Below are 14,469 nucleotides of genomic sequence, written 5' to 3'. Positions count from 1 at the left end.
CTCGGTTGAATGTCTCTTGTGAAAGACGGCACCGCTGACAGTGCAGTGCTCCCTCTGTACTGCATTGGAATGTCGGCCTAGATTTTGTGCTCCAGGCTCTGGAGGTGGACTTGAACCCACAACCTACAGACTCAGAGACTAGACTGCTACCACTGAGCCACGATTAACACATAATTACTCTGGATTATTTCAGTTCTCTTACCATCGGTTACTCTCATGGACAAATCTGAGCTCCCCATACTTTCCACAGTGCCTCTTGGCAACCCTCCTGCCCTGGGAGGGTTTGATGGGCCAGTGAAGAGGGAGCTTTATTCTGTATCTAACCTGTGCAGCAGCTGCCCTGGGAATGGTTGATGGAACAGTGTAGAGGGAGCTTTACTCTGCATCTAACCCGTGCTTTATCTGCCCTGGGAGTGTTTGATGGGACAGTGCATTAGGACCTTTACTCAGAATCTACCCTGTGCAGTAGGTGCCCTGGCAGTGTTTGATGGGACAGTGTGGAGAGAGCTTTACTCTGTATCTAACATGTGCTGTTCCTGCACTGGGAGTTTTTCGGACAAAGTGGAGGGCTCTTTATTCTGCATCTAACCCGTGAAGTATCTGCCTCAGGAGAGTGCAGAGGGGTTTTACGTTGTAAGGAAACAATGCTGCAACTACCCTGGCAGTGTTTGACGTGACAGTATACAGGGCACTTTACTTTGTATCTAACCCATGCAGTACCTGCCCTAGGACAGTATAGAGGGATCTGTATTCTGTACCTCTCTTCTTGTTCGGCAGTCCCCCAGAGTCAAGAATGACTTGCTTCCACACTAAACTGAGTTCGTAGGTGACTGAAGAGTCCAATGTGGGACCTACAGTCTCTGTCACAGGGTGGCAAATAGTGGTTGGAGGGACGGTTGGGTGGGGTGCTTGATTTGTCGTACGCTCCTTCCGCTGTTTGTGCTTCCGTGTGCTCCCGACGAACAGACTCGAAATGTTCAGCACTTCTTGGATGATTCTCCTCCAATTTGAGTGGTCTTGGGCCAGGGATTTCCAAGAATCGGTGGGGATGTTACATTTTTTCAAGGAGGCTTTGAGGGTGTCCTTGAAGCATTTTCTGTGCCCTCCAAGGACTCATTTGCTGTGACGTAGCTCGGAGCAGAGTACTTGTTTCGGGAGTCTAGTATCAGGCATGCGGACAATGTGGCCCGTCCATCGGAGCTGATTGAGCGTGGTCAATGTCTCGATGCTGGGGATGTTGGCCTGAGAGAGAACACTGAAATTAGTGCACCTATGCTGTCAATGAATTTGCAGGATTTTGCGGAGGCGGCATTGGTAATTCTCCAGTGCTTTGAGATGTCTACGATACATAGTCCATGTCTCTGAAGCATGTGGGAGAGCGGGTATCACTACTGCTCTGTAGACCATGAGCTTGGTGCCGGGTTTGAGATCCTGCTCTTTGAACACTCTTTTCCTCAGGTGACCGAAGGCTGCACTGGCACAATGAAGGCAGTGTAGGACTTCGTCATCAATGTCTGTCCTTGTTGATAGTAGGTTTCCGAGTATGGAATGTAGTCCACATTGTCCAAGATCTCATCATGGATCTTGATAATCGGGGGGGCAGCAGTGTGTGGTGGGGGCAAGATGGTAGAGAACTTATGGATGTTTAATGCAAAGCCCAGACTCTCGCACACTTCAGTGAAGGCGTCAATGATGGTTTGGTTGTCTGCATACTGTAATTCAATAGGTTGGAACAACCTTGGATCTGGACTGGAGGCGTCGGAGGTTGAACAACTTCCCACTTGTCCTGTAGATTAGCTCCACTCCAGCGGGGAGCTTGTTAAAGGCGAGAGGAAGCATTGCAGTGAGGATGATTGAGAAGAGCGTTGGTGCAAAGGCACAGCCTTGCTTGACCTTGTATTGGGTCTGTGGTGGATCCATTGGTAAGAATCATGGCTTCCATGTCATCATGAAACCGGGACAGGATAGCGACAAATGTTTGAGGAGAGCCAAATTTGAGAAGGACACCCCAGAGTCGAAGGCCTTTGTAAGGTCAAAAAAAGCCATATATAGAGGTTCTGTGCCTAACCCATGCTTTACCTGACCTTGGAGTGTTTGATGGGACAGTGTAGAGGGAGCTTTACTCTCTATCTAAGCTGTGCTGTACCTGCCCTGGGAGTGTTTGGTGGGACTATATATAGGGAGTCTGTGTCTAAGCCATGCAGTATGAGCCCTGAAAGGGTTTAAAATCATAGTGTTGAGGAGCTTTTCTCTGCATCTAACTTGTGCTGCACTGGGTTTGGGTCAGTGTATCTAACTCGAGCAGTATCTGCTCTGCAAGTGTTTGATGGGACAGTGAGGAGGGAGCTTTACACTGTATCTAACCCGTGCAGTACTTGCCCTGTGGGTATTTACAAAAGAACATAAGACCAACATACCATTTGCTTTCTTAATTGCTTGCTGTACCTGCATGTTAACTTTCAGTGATTCATGTACAGGGACACCCAGGACCCTCTGAACACCAATATTTCCCAATCTTTCACCATTTAAAAAAAATACTCTGCTTTTCTATTTTTCCTACAAAAGTGGATAACTTCACTTTTCTTCACATTATATTTCATTTGCCATGTTCTTGCACACTCACTTAGCCTGTCTATATCCCATCGAAGACTCTTTGCATCCTCCTCACACATTCCCACCTAGCTTTGTATCATCACCAAACTTGGATATATTACATTTGGTCCCCTCATCCAAATCATTGATATAGATTGTGAATAGCTGGGGACCAAGCACCGATCCTTGTGGCAGCCCCCTAGTTACAGCAATGCCAACCCAAAAATGACCCGTTTATTCCTACTCAGTTTTCCGTTTATTCCTACTCCGTTAATCAATCCTCAATCCATGCTAATACATTGTCCCCAATCCCATGAGCCCTAATTTTGTTTAATAACCTGATGTGTGGCACCATATTGAATGCTTTCTGAAAATCCAAATACACCACATCATCTGCCCCCCACTTATCTATTCTACTAGTTACATCTCAAATACTCGAACAGATTTGTCAACCATGATTTTCCTTTCATAAATCCATGACGATGAGTCCGCCCAATCCTATTATTTTCTATGTGCTCTGTTACCACGTCTTTAATAGATTCTAGCATTTTCCCTACTACTGATGTCAGGCTAACTGGTCTGTAGTTCCCCGTTTTCTCTCTCCTGCCTTTCTTAAATAGCGAGGTTACATTAGCTGCCTTTCAATCTGCGGGAACCATTCTAGAATCTATGGAATTTTGGAAGATCCACTCCTGGGAGCCCCACTTCTTGAGCCTACAACCTTCAGCAGGGTCAGTGATGGAGTTCAGCAGCAGAAGATGACAACCAATTTTGGAAAATGACAACCAATGCTTGCACTATCTCTATAACCACCTCTTTCAAACCTCTAGGATGTAGACCATCAGGTCCAGGGGATTTATCGGTTTTCAGTCCCACTGATTTTTCCAGCACTGCTTTTTCAATAATACTACTTTCTTTCAGTTCCTCATTCTCGCTAGACACTTGGCTCTCCACTAGTTCCAGGAGGTTTTTTTTATGTTCTCTTCTGTGAAAACAGACACACAGTATTTGTTTAATTTCTCTGCCATTTCCTTGCTCCCCTTTATAATATCTCCTATCTCAGCCTGATATTTACATTTGCTGATCTTTTCCTTTTTACATACCGATAGAAGCTTTTACAGTCTGTTTTTATATTTCTCGTTAGTTTACTCTCATTTTATTTTCTCTTTCTTTCAGTTTCTTGGTCCTCCTTTGCTGAATTCTAGCATTCTCCCAATCCTCAGGCTTACTGCTCTTTTTGGCAACATAATAAGCCTCTTCCTTTGATCTAATACTATTTTTAATTTCTCTTGTTGGCCACAGTTGAACCACTTTCCCTGCAGGGTTTTTGTGCCTTAAAGGAATGTATGTTTGTTGTAAACTATTTAATAATTCTTTAAATGCTAACCATTGCTTGTTTACCTTTTAATGTAGTTTCCTTAGCCAGCTCGCCCCTCATACCTACGTAGTTTGCTTTGTTTAGATTTAAGACCCTAGTTACGGATTGAAATCATTTTCAAACTTAATATAAAATTCTGTCACATTGTGGTCACCCTTCCCCAAAAGGTCCCTTTACTACAAGGTTATTAATTAACCCTTTCTCATTCAACGAGACTGCAGAGAGATACAGACAGGATGACTGAATGGGCAAGAACATGACAAATGAAATACAATGTGGGGAAGTGTGAAGTTATCCACTTTGGTAGGAAAAACAGTATTTTTTAACATTGAAAGTCTGTGAAATATTTGCATTCAGAGGGACCTGGGTGTACATGAATCACAGAAAGTTAACATGTAGGTACAGCAAGCAATTAGGAAAACATATGGTATGTTAGCTTTTGTTACAAAGGGATGAGAGTATAAGAATAAATAAGTCTTACTGCAATTATACAGGGCATTGGTGAGGCCATACCTGGAGTACTGTGTACAGTTGTGGTCTCCTTACCCAAGGAAAGACATACTTGCCATAGAGGGAGTCCAATGAATATTCATTAGACTGGTTCCTAGGATGAGGGGATTGCCCTTTGAGGAGAGATTGAGTAGACGAGGCTCGAAGAGACAAATGGCCAGCTATTATTTCTTATGTTCTTACAATCGCTCAACCATTGATGGTCATTCCTTCTGTTGCCAAGGCCCTAAGCTCTGGAACGCCCTCCCTAAATCTCTCCATCTCTTTCTTCCATTAAGGCTCTCCTTAAAACCTACCTCTCTGATCAAGCTTTTGGTCATCTGCCCTCATTTCTCCCTATTTGGCTCGGTGTCAACATTTTCTCGTCTTATAATATTGTGGCTCCGCAGGTAGCACACTCACCTCACAAGTCCCACTCCAGGAACTCGAGCACATAAATTTAGTTTGACACTCCAGTGCCATTCTTAGGGAGTGCTGCCATGTTGGAGGTGCCATCTTTTGGATAAAACGTGCTCTCTCAGGTGGACATAAAAGATCGCATGGCGCTATTTTGAAGACGAGCAGGGGAGTTATGTCTGGTATCCTGGCCAATATTTATCCCTCGAATCTACATCAATAAAAAACAAATTATCTGGTCACTATCACATTGCTGTTTGTGGGAGCTTGCTGTGCATGAATTGGCTGCCACGTTTCTCACATTACAAAGAAAGAAAGACTTGGATTTATATAGTGCCTTTCACAACCACCGATGTCTCAAAGCGCTTTACAGCCAATGAAGTACTTTTGGAGTGTAGTTACTGTTGTAAGGTAGGAAACACGACGGTCAATTTGCAGACAAGCAAGCTCCCTAGAATTCCCTGGATTCTAGAATAGCCCCTGTGGATTGGAAGGAGTCAAATGTAACCCTGCCGTTCAAGAAAGGAGGGAGAGAGAAAACAAGGAACCGTAGGCCAGATAGCCTGACATCTGTAGTAGGTGCAAAAAAAGATTCACAAGGATGATAGCAGAACCTAATAGAAAAGGCTGAACAGGTTGGTGCTCATTTCTCTAGAAAAGAGAAGGCTAGGGGATGGCTTGATAGAGGTGGTTAAGATTATGACAGGGTCGTCGTAGAGAAAATGTTTCCACTTGTGGGGGAGACCAGAACTAGAGATCATAAATATAAGAGAGAGAAATCGCACCAGAGTAAAGAATAGTTCAGAAATAGGAGGGATCTGATAGGGCGAAAGCAAGGCAGTCTGAGATAGGTTTGGAGTGTGTGTGCGTAAATGTACATAGCATGATTATTAAGGTTGGTGAGCTGCAGGCACAAGTTGCCACATGGGACTGTGATATTGTGTCAAAAGCAGGGGAGAACTGGGAATGTAATATTCCTGGCAATAAGTTTCTCAGGAAAGAGAGGGAAGGAAAAAGAGAAGGGGCTGCCAGTATTGATCAAAGAAACTGAAGATAGTACTGAAGAGGGATGATGTAGTTGAGTGGTCAAAGACAGGGTCTATTTAGTTTAAATTAAGGAACAATAGCGGAATTATTATGCTACTGGCTGTATACTATAGGCCACCAAATAGTGAGAAGGAGATGGAGAAACAAATTTTCAGGCAAATTACGGAAAGATGCAAGAACTGCAAAGTAGTGATAATGGGGGACTTCAATTATCCGAATATAGACTGGGATAATAACAGTGGCAACATGGCTAGGAATTCATTAAATATGTACAAGAGAACTTTCTGGATCAGTTTCCAGCCCAACGAGGAAGGAAGCAGTGCTGGATCTAGTCCTGGGGAAAATGTGTGGGACAAGTCGAGCATGTTTCAGTGGGAGAGTATTTGGAGGAACAGTGATCATATCAGCAGGTTCAGAAAAGAACAAGTAACAATCAACTATAAAAATTCTTAACTGGAACATTTGTTCATGGAATGTGGTCAGTTCTGGCAAGGCCAGCATTTATTGCCCATCCCTAATTGCCCTTGAGAAGATGGTGATGAGCCACCTCCTTGAACCGCTGCAGTCCTTATGAAGGTACTCCCATGGTGCTGACTTTGTCGTTATGGTGTGTTACAACTGAGTGACATGCTGGACCATTTTAGAATCAACCACATTGCTGTGGAGTCTGGAGTCACACATAGGCCAGACCAGATAAGGGCATCAGATTTCCTTCTTTAAAGGACATCAGTGAGTCAGATGGGTCTTTATGACAATCTGGTAGTTTAATTACTGATACTAACTTTTTATTCCACATTTATTTAATTAACTGAATTTAAATTCCCCAGCTGCCATGGTGGGATTTGAACTCGTATCTCTGGATTATTAGTCCAGGCCTCAGGATTACTAATCCAGTGATGTTACCACTATGTTACCGTTCCCATTATGCAGTGAGCTAGAATGAAAATGGATCTGGCCCAGGTGGATTGGAGGCAAAACAGCAAGTGAACAATGGGAGGCCTTTAAAGAGAAGATGGTTCAGGTACATCCATGATCTTATTGAATGGTGGTGCAGACTCGAAGGGTCGAATGGCCTACTCCTGCACCTATTTTCTAGAGTCGGAGAGGCGGGAGTTTGGGCGGCAGATCGGCGAGAGGCCTATAAAAGACTAGCGAGACCAGGAGCTCGGGCAGCAGATCGGAGAGGCCAATAAAGGCCAGCTGGTGCAGCTGCAGCGGGGAGAGAAGGTAAAGAAGAAGGAGAAAGAAATCGAAAGGTGACGTCACAGCCAAGGGGGTAAGTGATTGGCTGGTGATTGGTAGGTAGCTTTTCTTTCCCATTTCAGTAAGTGACATTTAGCATTGTTGTTGCCAAATTAAGTTAATCTAGGGGTTAAGTCATGGCAAGATAGCTCGGATACGTGTTATGCTCCTCCTGTACCATGCGGGAAATCAGGGATGCTCCGGTGTCCCTGACGACTACATGTCCGGACCGCATTGTGGAACTGGAGCTGCGGGTGGATTCACTCTGGAGCATGCACGATGCTGAGAATGATGTGAATAGCACATTTAGTGAGTTGGTCTTACCGCAGGTAAAGGGTCCACAGCCAGATAGGGAATGGAAGACCAACAGGAAGAGCAGTGCAAGTAAGGTAGTACAAGGGTCCCCTGCGGTCATCCCACTGCAAAACAGATACACCGCTTTGGGTACTGTTGAGGGGGATGATTCATCAGGGGAGAGCAGCAGCAGCCAGGTTCATGGCACCGTGGCTGGCTATGCTGCACAGGAGGGCAGGAAAAAGAGTGGGAGAGCAATAGTGATAGGGGATTTGATTGTAAGGGGAATAGATAGGCGTTTCTGTGGCGGCCATGGAGACTCCAGGATGGTATGTTGCCTCCCTGATGCAAGGTTCAAGTATGTCTCTGAGCGGGTGCAGGACATTCTGAAAAGGGAGGGTGAACAGCCAATTGTCGTGGTGCATATAGGTACCAATGATATAGATAAAAAATGGGATGAGGTCCTACGAGATGAATTTAGGGAGCTAGGAGTTAAATTAAAAAGTAGGAACTCAAAAGTAGTAATTTCAGGATTGTTACCAGTGTCACGTGCTAGTCAGAGTAGGAATCGCAGGATAGCTCAGATGAATACGTGGCTTGAGAAGTGGTGCAGAAGGGAGGGATTCAAATTCCTGAGACATTGGAACCGGTTCTGGGGGAGGTGGGACCAGTACAAACCAGATGGTCTGCACCTGGGCAGGACCGGAACCAATGTCCCAGGCAGAGTGTTTGCTAGTGCTGTTTGGGAGGAGTTAAACTAATATGGCAGGGGGATGGGAACCTATGCAGATAGACAGAGGGAAATAAAATGGAGATAGAAGCAAAAGATAGAAAGGGGAATAGTAAAAGTGGAGGGCAGAGAAACCCAAGGCAAAAAACAAAAAGGGCCACTTTACAGCAGAATTCTAAAGAGTCAAAGTGTGTAAAAAAGACAAGCCTGAAGGCTCTGTGCCTCAATGCGAGGAATATTCGGAATAAGGTGGACGAATTAACTGCGCAGATAGCAGTTAACGGGTATGATGTGGTTGGCATCATGAGACATGGCTCCAGGGTGATCAAGGCTGGGAACTCAACATCCAGGGGTATTCAGCATTTAGGAAGGATAGACTGAAAGGAAAAGGAGGTGGGGTGGCGTTGCTGGTTAAAGAGGAAATTAATGCAATTGTAAGGAAGGACATTAGCTTGGATGATTTGGAATCGGTATGGGTGGAGCTACGGAATACCAAAGGGCAGAAAATGCTAGTGGGAGTTGTGTACAGGCCACCAAATAGTAGTAGTGAGGTTGGGGACAGCATCAAACAAGAAATAAGGGATGTGTGCAGTAAAGGTACAGCAGTAATCATGGGCGACTTTAATCTACATATTGATTGGGCTAACATAATAGGTAGCAATGCGGTGGAGGAGGATATCCTGGAGTATATTAGGGATGGTTTTCTGGACTAATATGTTGAGGAACCAACCAGAGAGCGGGCCATCCTAGACTGGGTGATGTGTAATGAGAAGGGACTAATTAGCAATCTTGTGCGAGGCCCCTTGGGGAAGAGTGACCATAATATGGTGGAATTCTTCATTAAGATGGAGAGTGACACAATTAATTCGGAAACTAGGGTCCTGAACTTAAGGGAAGGTAACTTTGATGGTATGAGGTGCGAATTGGCTAGAATAGACTGGCAAATGATAATTAAAGGGTTGATGGTGGATAGACAATGGCAAACCTTTGAAGTTCATATGGATGAACTTCAACAATTGTACATCCCTGTCTGGAGTAAAAATAAAATGGGGAAGGTGACTTAACCATGGCAAACAAGGGAAATTAAGGATAGTGTTAAATCCAAGGAAGAGGCATACAAATTAGCCAGAAAAAGTCAGAGGACTGGGAGAAATTTAGAATTCAACAGAGGAGGACTAAGGGTTTAACTCAAAGGGGGAAAATAAAGTATGAGTGGAAGCTTGCCAGGAATATAAATAATGACTGCAAAAGCTTCTATAGATATGTGAAGAGAAAAAGATTAGTGAAGACAAATGTAGGTCCCATGCAGTCAGATTCGGGTGAATTTATAATGGGGAACAAAGAAATGGCAGAACAATTGAACAAGTACTTTAGTTCTGTCTTCACAAAGGAAGACACAAATAACCTTCTGGATGTACTCGGGGTCCGAAGGTCTTGTGAGAAGGAGGAACTGAAGGATATCCTTATTAGATGGGAAATTGTGTTAGGAAAATTGACGGGATTGAAGGCCGATAAATCCCCGGGGCCTGATAGTCTACATCCCAGAGTACTTAAGGAAGTGGCCCTAGAAATAGTGGATGCATTGGTGATCATTTTCCAACAGTCTATCGACTCTGGATCAGTTCCTATGGACTGGAGGGTAGCTAATGTAACACCACTTTTTAAAATAGGAGGGAGAGAGAAAACGGGTAATTATTTACCGGTTAGCCTGACATCCGTAGTGGGGAAAATGTTGGAGTCAATCATTAAGGATGAAATAGCAGCACATTTGGAAAGCAGTGATAGGATTGGTCCAAGTCAGCATGGATTTATGAAAGGGAAATCATGCTTTACAAATTTTCTGCAATTTTTTGAGGATGTAACTAGTAGAGTGGACAGGGGAGAACCAGTGGATGTGGTGTATTTGGACTTTCAAAAGGCTTTTGACAAGGTCCCACACAAGAGATTGGTGTGAAAAATCAAAGCACATGGTATTGGGGGTAATGTACTGACGTGGATAGAGAACTGGTCGGCAGACAGGAAGCAGAGAGTCGGGATAAATGGGTCCTTTTCAGAATGGGAGGCAGTGACTAGAGGAGTGTCGCAGGGCTCAGTGCTGGGAACCCAGCTCTTTACAATATATATTAATGATTTGGCTGATGGAATTGAGTGTAATATGTCCAAGTTTGCAGATGACACTAAACTGGGTGGCGGTGTGAGCTGTGAGGGGGATGCTAAGAGGCTGCAGGGTGATTTGGACAGGTTAGGTGAGTGGGCAAATACATGGCAGATGCAGTATAATGTGGATAAATGTGAGGTTATCCATTTTGGGGGGCAAAAACAGGAAGGCAGAATATTATCTGAATGGTGGCAGATTAGGAAAAGGGGAAGTGCAGCGAGAGCTGGGTGTCATGGTACATCAGTCATTGAAAGTGGCATGCAGGTATAGCAGGCGGTGAAGAAGGCAAATGGTATGTTGGCCTTCATAGCTAGAGGATTTGAGTATAGGAGCAGGCAGGTCTTACTGCAGTTGTACAGGGCCTTGGTGCAGCCTCACCTGGAATATTGTGTTCAGTTTTGGTCTCCTAGTCTGAGGAAGGACGTTCTTGCTTTTGAGGGAGTGCAGCGAAGGTTCACCAGACTGATTCCCAGGGTGGAGGGGTGGATGGAGGGGTGGAAGGATGGATGGAGGGGTGGAAGGAAGGAATGATGGGTGGGAAGGAAGGAATGATGGAGGAAGGATGGATGGAAGGTTGGAAGGATGGATCGTAGGAGGATGGAAGGATGGAAGAAAGGACGGATGGATGGATAGAAGGAGGATGGAAAGATGGAAGGAGGATGGATGGATAGAAGGATGGATGGATAGAAGGATGATGGATGGATGGAATGATGGAAGGTTGGATGGATGGAAGGAAGGTTGGAAGGAAGGTTGGAAGGAAGGTTGGAAGGATGGATGGATGGATAGGAGGAGGATGGATGGATAGAAGGAGGATGGAAGGATGGATGATAGAAGGAGGATGGAAGGATGGAAGAAAAGACAGATGGAAGGATGGATGGAAGGAAGGAAGAAAGGATGGCAGAAAGGACGGCAGAAAGGATGGATGGAATGATGGAAGGAAGGTTGGATGGAAGGAGGATGGATGGATAGAAGGAGGATTGAAGGATGGAAGGATGGATGGAAGGAAGGAACGATGGAAGGAAGGAACGATGGACGGACGGAGTGAAGGGTGGGTGGATGGATATATGGAAGGATGGTTAGATTGTTGGATGAATGGATACATGAAAGGATGGATATTTGGATGGATGGATGAAAAACCTGGATGGATGGGCACTCGACATGAACCGTAACATTTACCTCTTTGTATCCAGGTGGAGGTACTGAGTCGATAATATTGGAGCCATTCATGTTCATGAGACTGTTGAGTATCTCACGGTTGGTTTTTATTAGATAGTTTTTTCCACACACGTTGATGAGGTATCTCCACGAGACAGAGCTCTGCAGAATCTCTTCCATGCAGTTCAGATCGGCCTGAACTCTAGACCATGAGGCGTATGTCATCGACTCCAACTTTCCGACAACAAAGATATTCGGGAAGCAGGAAGCAATGGCCTGGACCGCCGAGTGAAATGGCTTTGGAGACCTCTTGTCCACGTGGACAGAGTAAACACTCTGAGGAGCATAAATGCCTCTTAGGAGCCTCTCAAACATCTCGTGTTTTCATTGACTACCATAGAATAGGTCAGAGGGAAATCATGTTCCTCTTCGCTAAAGGAGAAAGAATTTGCGATTTTTAACACAAGAATTGCAGTCTCGCGTCATCGTTAAATAATCACTTTCATTCAAGACTTTATGTTTGTTTGCGATTATGATCGAGTTTAAAAGAGCCTTTTCAACGGCTTCCGGGTCACCACTAATTAGCTTCCAACAACTCGAGTTCTCCTCTGACAGATCGAAGGATTCATATCACGCGTAAACTGGTTTTAGTTTAACAGGTTTCCAATAGTTTACGAACGGAATCCCCTCTTGCACAAATAACGTAAAAGAAAAGTCACAGAGTCCACACAGGATTGGGCTCAGTATCATTCGACAACGAGGTAACTTTCTCATTGCCAATTGTATTTTAAACTTAATTGTGTGATCCAATTTCCAGATATAATTCTCATGCAGAATTGTGCAGCTTCGTTGCACCCCTGTCGGTACCTATCAATGCTGCTGCTGGTGTGCAGGCACAATACTCACTGCATCTCCAAACTAATCTGTATCAAGTGCTTTAAGATGTTTCTCGGAGATACAACAACGTCTTACGTTTGCCTGTCCTATATTGCAATTTGTACCTCTGCAATCATTTCCTCAATTCTCTTCACATTTATTAAGGATCGGTCCAGTCGAGACGGCAATGTTGTAATTACAGCTTCCTTCCAGTGATGGTGATGTAGAGCCTCTGTTTGATATCTCTCAGCTCCTCGGCCTGTACCAGCAGAGAATTCAATCCTTATCTCTGCTTCCCAAATTGCAATTTACCTCGATTTCTGGTCATAAATAATAATATAACATCAGGATATGTAAAGATGCATAGTTTAAAGTAGTTAGCCATTGAAGCGGAGGGAAGATGAGGTGAATTTGTCTCATGCAGTGAGTTGTTATGCTCTGGGATACGCAGCTTTGAAACGGTGGTGGAAGCAGTTTCAATAGTAACTTTAAAAAGCGAATTAGATAACTACTTGAAGGAGGAAATGAGAGGGCTATAGGGAAGGATCAGGGGAGTGGGTCTAATTAGACAGGTCTTTCAAAGAGCCAGCAGAGGGACGGTCTCATTGATTAACAAATCAATACAATCAAAGTGCTTTTTCAAAAAAAACTGTCTGCCATTTTTTTCAGTGACTGAAATTTCTAATCTTCTAAATAAGATTCTTAATAAAACCAAAACGTCATGGTTCACTTCACCATTATTAAATCTAATGATTGCACTTCTATTAATAATTTTAGTGTCTGAATGAATTAGTGCAAAGCCTCAGCATGTCTCAAAAAACAGCATTTCAAATGAATATTGTTCTTAGCTGAGAACAGTTGAATAACTCTTTCAATGACATTTCTATCCTGAGTTGCTCGGATTTCTGGTTCCCGAAACTTCACGTTTCAGATTTCCCCCAACTACCTAACTCCAGAGTCCGTCTGAAAGTATGCAAACCTCTCCGCCGCAAATTTATTTTCTCAGATGGTTGTAAATCTGTGGAGTTCGCTACTTCACAGAGCTGTGGAAGCTGGCACATTGAATAAAGTTAAGACAGAGATAGACAGTTTCTTAACCGATAAGGGGTTATGGGGAGCGGGCAGGGAAGCGGACCTGAGTCCATGATCGGATCATCCAAGTTCGTATTAAATGGCAGAGCAGGCTCGAGGGGCCATAAGGCCTACCCCTGCTCCTATTTCTTATGTTCTATTCCCAGTGCTTTCTGATTCCAGGTCTGGCCTCAGTTCTCGAACACCCTGAGATCCCCAAGAACTTTCACATGATCTCAAAATTAACGCCAACCTGTGGGACCTCAAAGTACACAGAAATACATAGCAATTACAACATGAAAACAATCCATTCAGAACAAATAAGCCAATGTCATTGAATATCCTCCACACCAGAAAATTACTCCAATATTATTGACCAGACCTGTTGCAAACTCTACAGTGGATTTTTTTTAGGTAATTGGTAGAAGAATCAGAAATGATACGACGATTAAAAAATATATATATAATGAGCTATTGTGATCTGGAATACAATGCGTGAATGGATGATGGAGGCAGATGTAATTTTAACTCTATTTTTTGAACATTTTTGAAGCTTGTGGCCACTGTATTCTGTTTTACCGTTTTACCGTGACTAGGTTGTGTTTCCCGATTGGATATAGACAGGCAGAAAGACAGGGAGAGAGAGAAAGAGAGAACGAAACAAAGCCAGAAAGCCGCATGGAGCAGCATCCATTTTAGCTAGAACTATATTTAACTTTTGTTAATCAGAAACGGATCTTCTGTACATGCAAATCTTCCTAGAAGTATAGGTATGTAAGTAACTTCTCCTTATTCAATTGTTCTGGAATTATTGTATTTTATCTTTGATATACAGATAGAGATAAGTAACTTCTCCTTATTGCTGTTTTTATTCGATTGTTACTGTTGTATTACAAGAATTATAAATCTGTCTTTCTTCTTTATCAACAGTTTTACACTACATTTATTAAAGGATTTGGATTCTGAAACTCTGACCTTTAGCCATAGTTCATGGTGTAGTGTTGTAGCTAGCTGGAAAAT

The 14,469-nt window shown here is 43.7% G+C and overlaps 1 long non-coding RNA gene and 1 pseudogene across 1 annotated transcript in view; one reads left to right on the top strand and one right to left on the bottom strand.

Moving 5' to 3' along the window:
* LOC139273850 (uncharacterized) overlaps positions 1-14,469 on the top strand; it is a 697,517-nt gene that overhangs the window by 338,408 nt on the left and 344,640 nt on the right. The gene's annotated exons all lie outside the window — the stretch shown is intronic.
* The window catches only part of LOC139272901 (beta-1,3-galactosyl-O-glycosyl-glycoprotein beta-1,6-N-acetylglucosaminyltransferase 3-like), a 38,915-nt pseudogene continuing 25,900 nt past the window's right edge, over positions 1,455-14,469 (bottom strand).

This window comes from Pristiophorus japonicus, chromosome 9 (assembly GCF_044704955.1).
Source record: "Pristiophorus japonicus isolate sPriJap1 chromosome 9, sPriJap1.hap1, whole genome shotgun sequence".
NCBI lineage: Eukaryota > Metazoa > Chordata > Chondrichthyes > Pristiophoridae > Pristiophorus > Pristiophorus japonicus.
The sequence above is the reverse complement of the archived record's forward strand: the minus strand, read 5'-3'. Positions and strand labels throughout refer to the sequence as shown.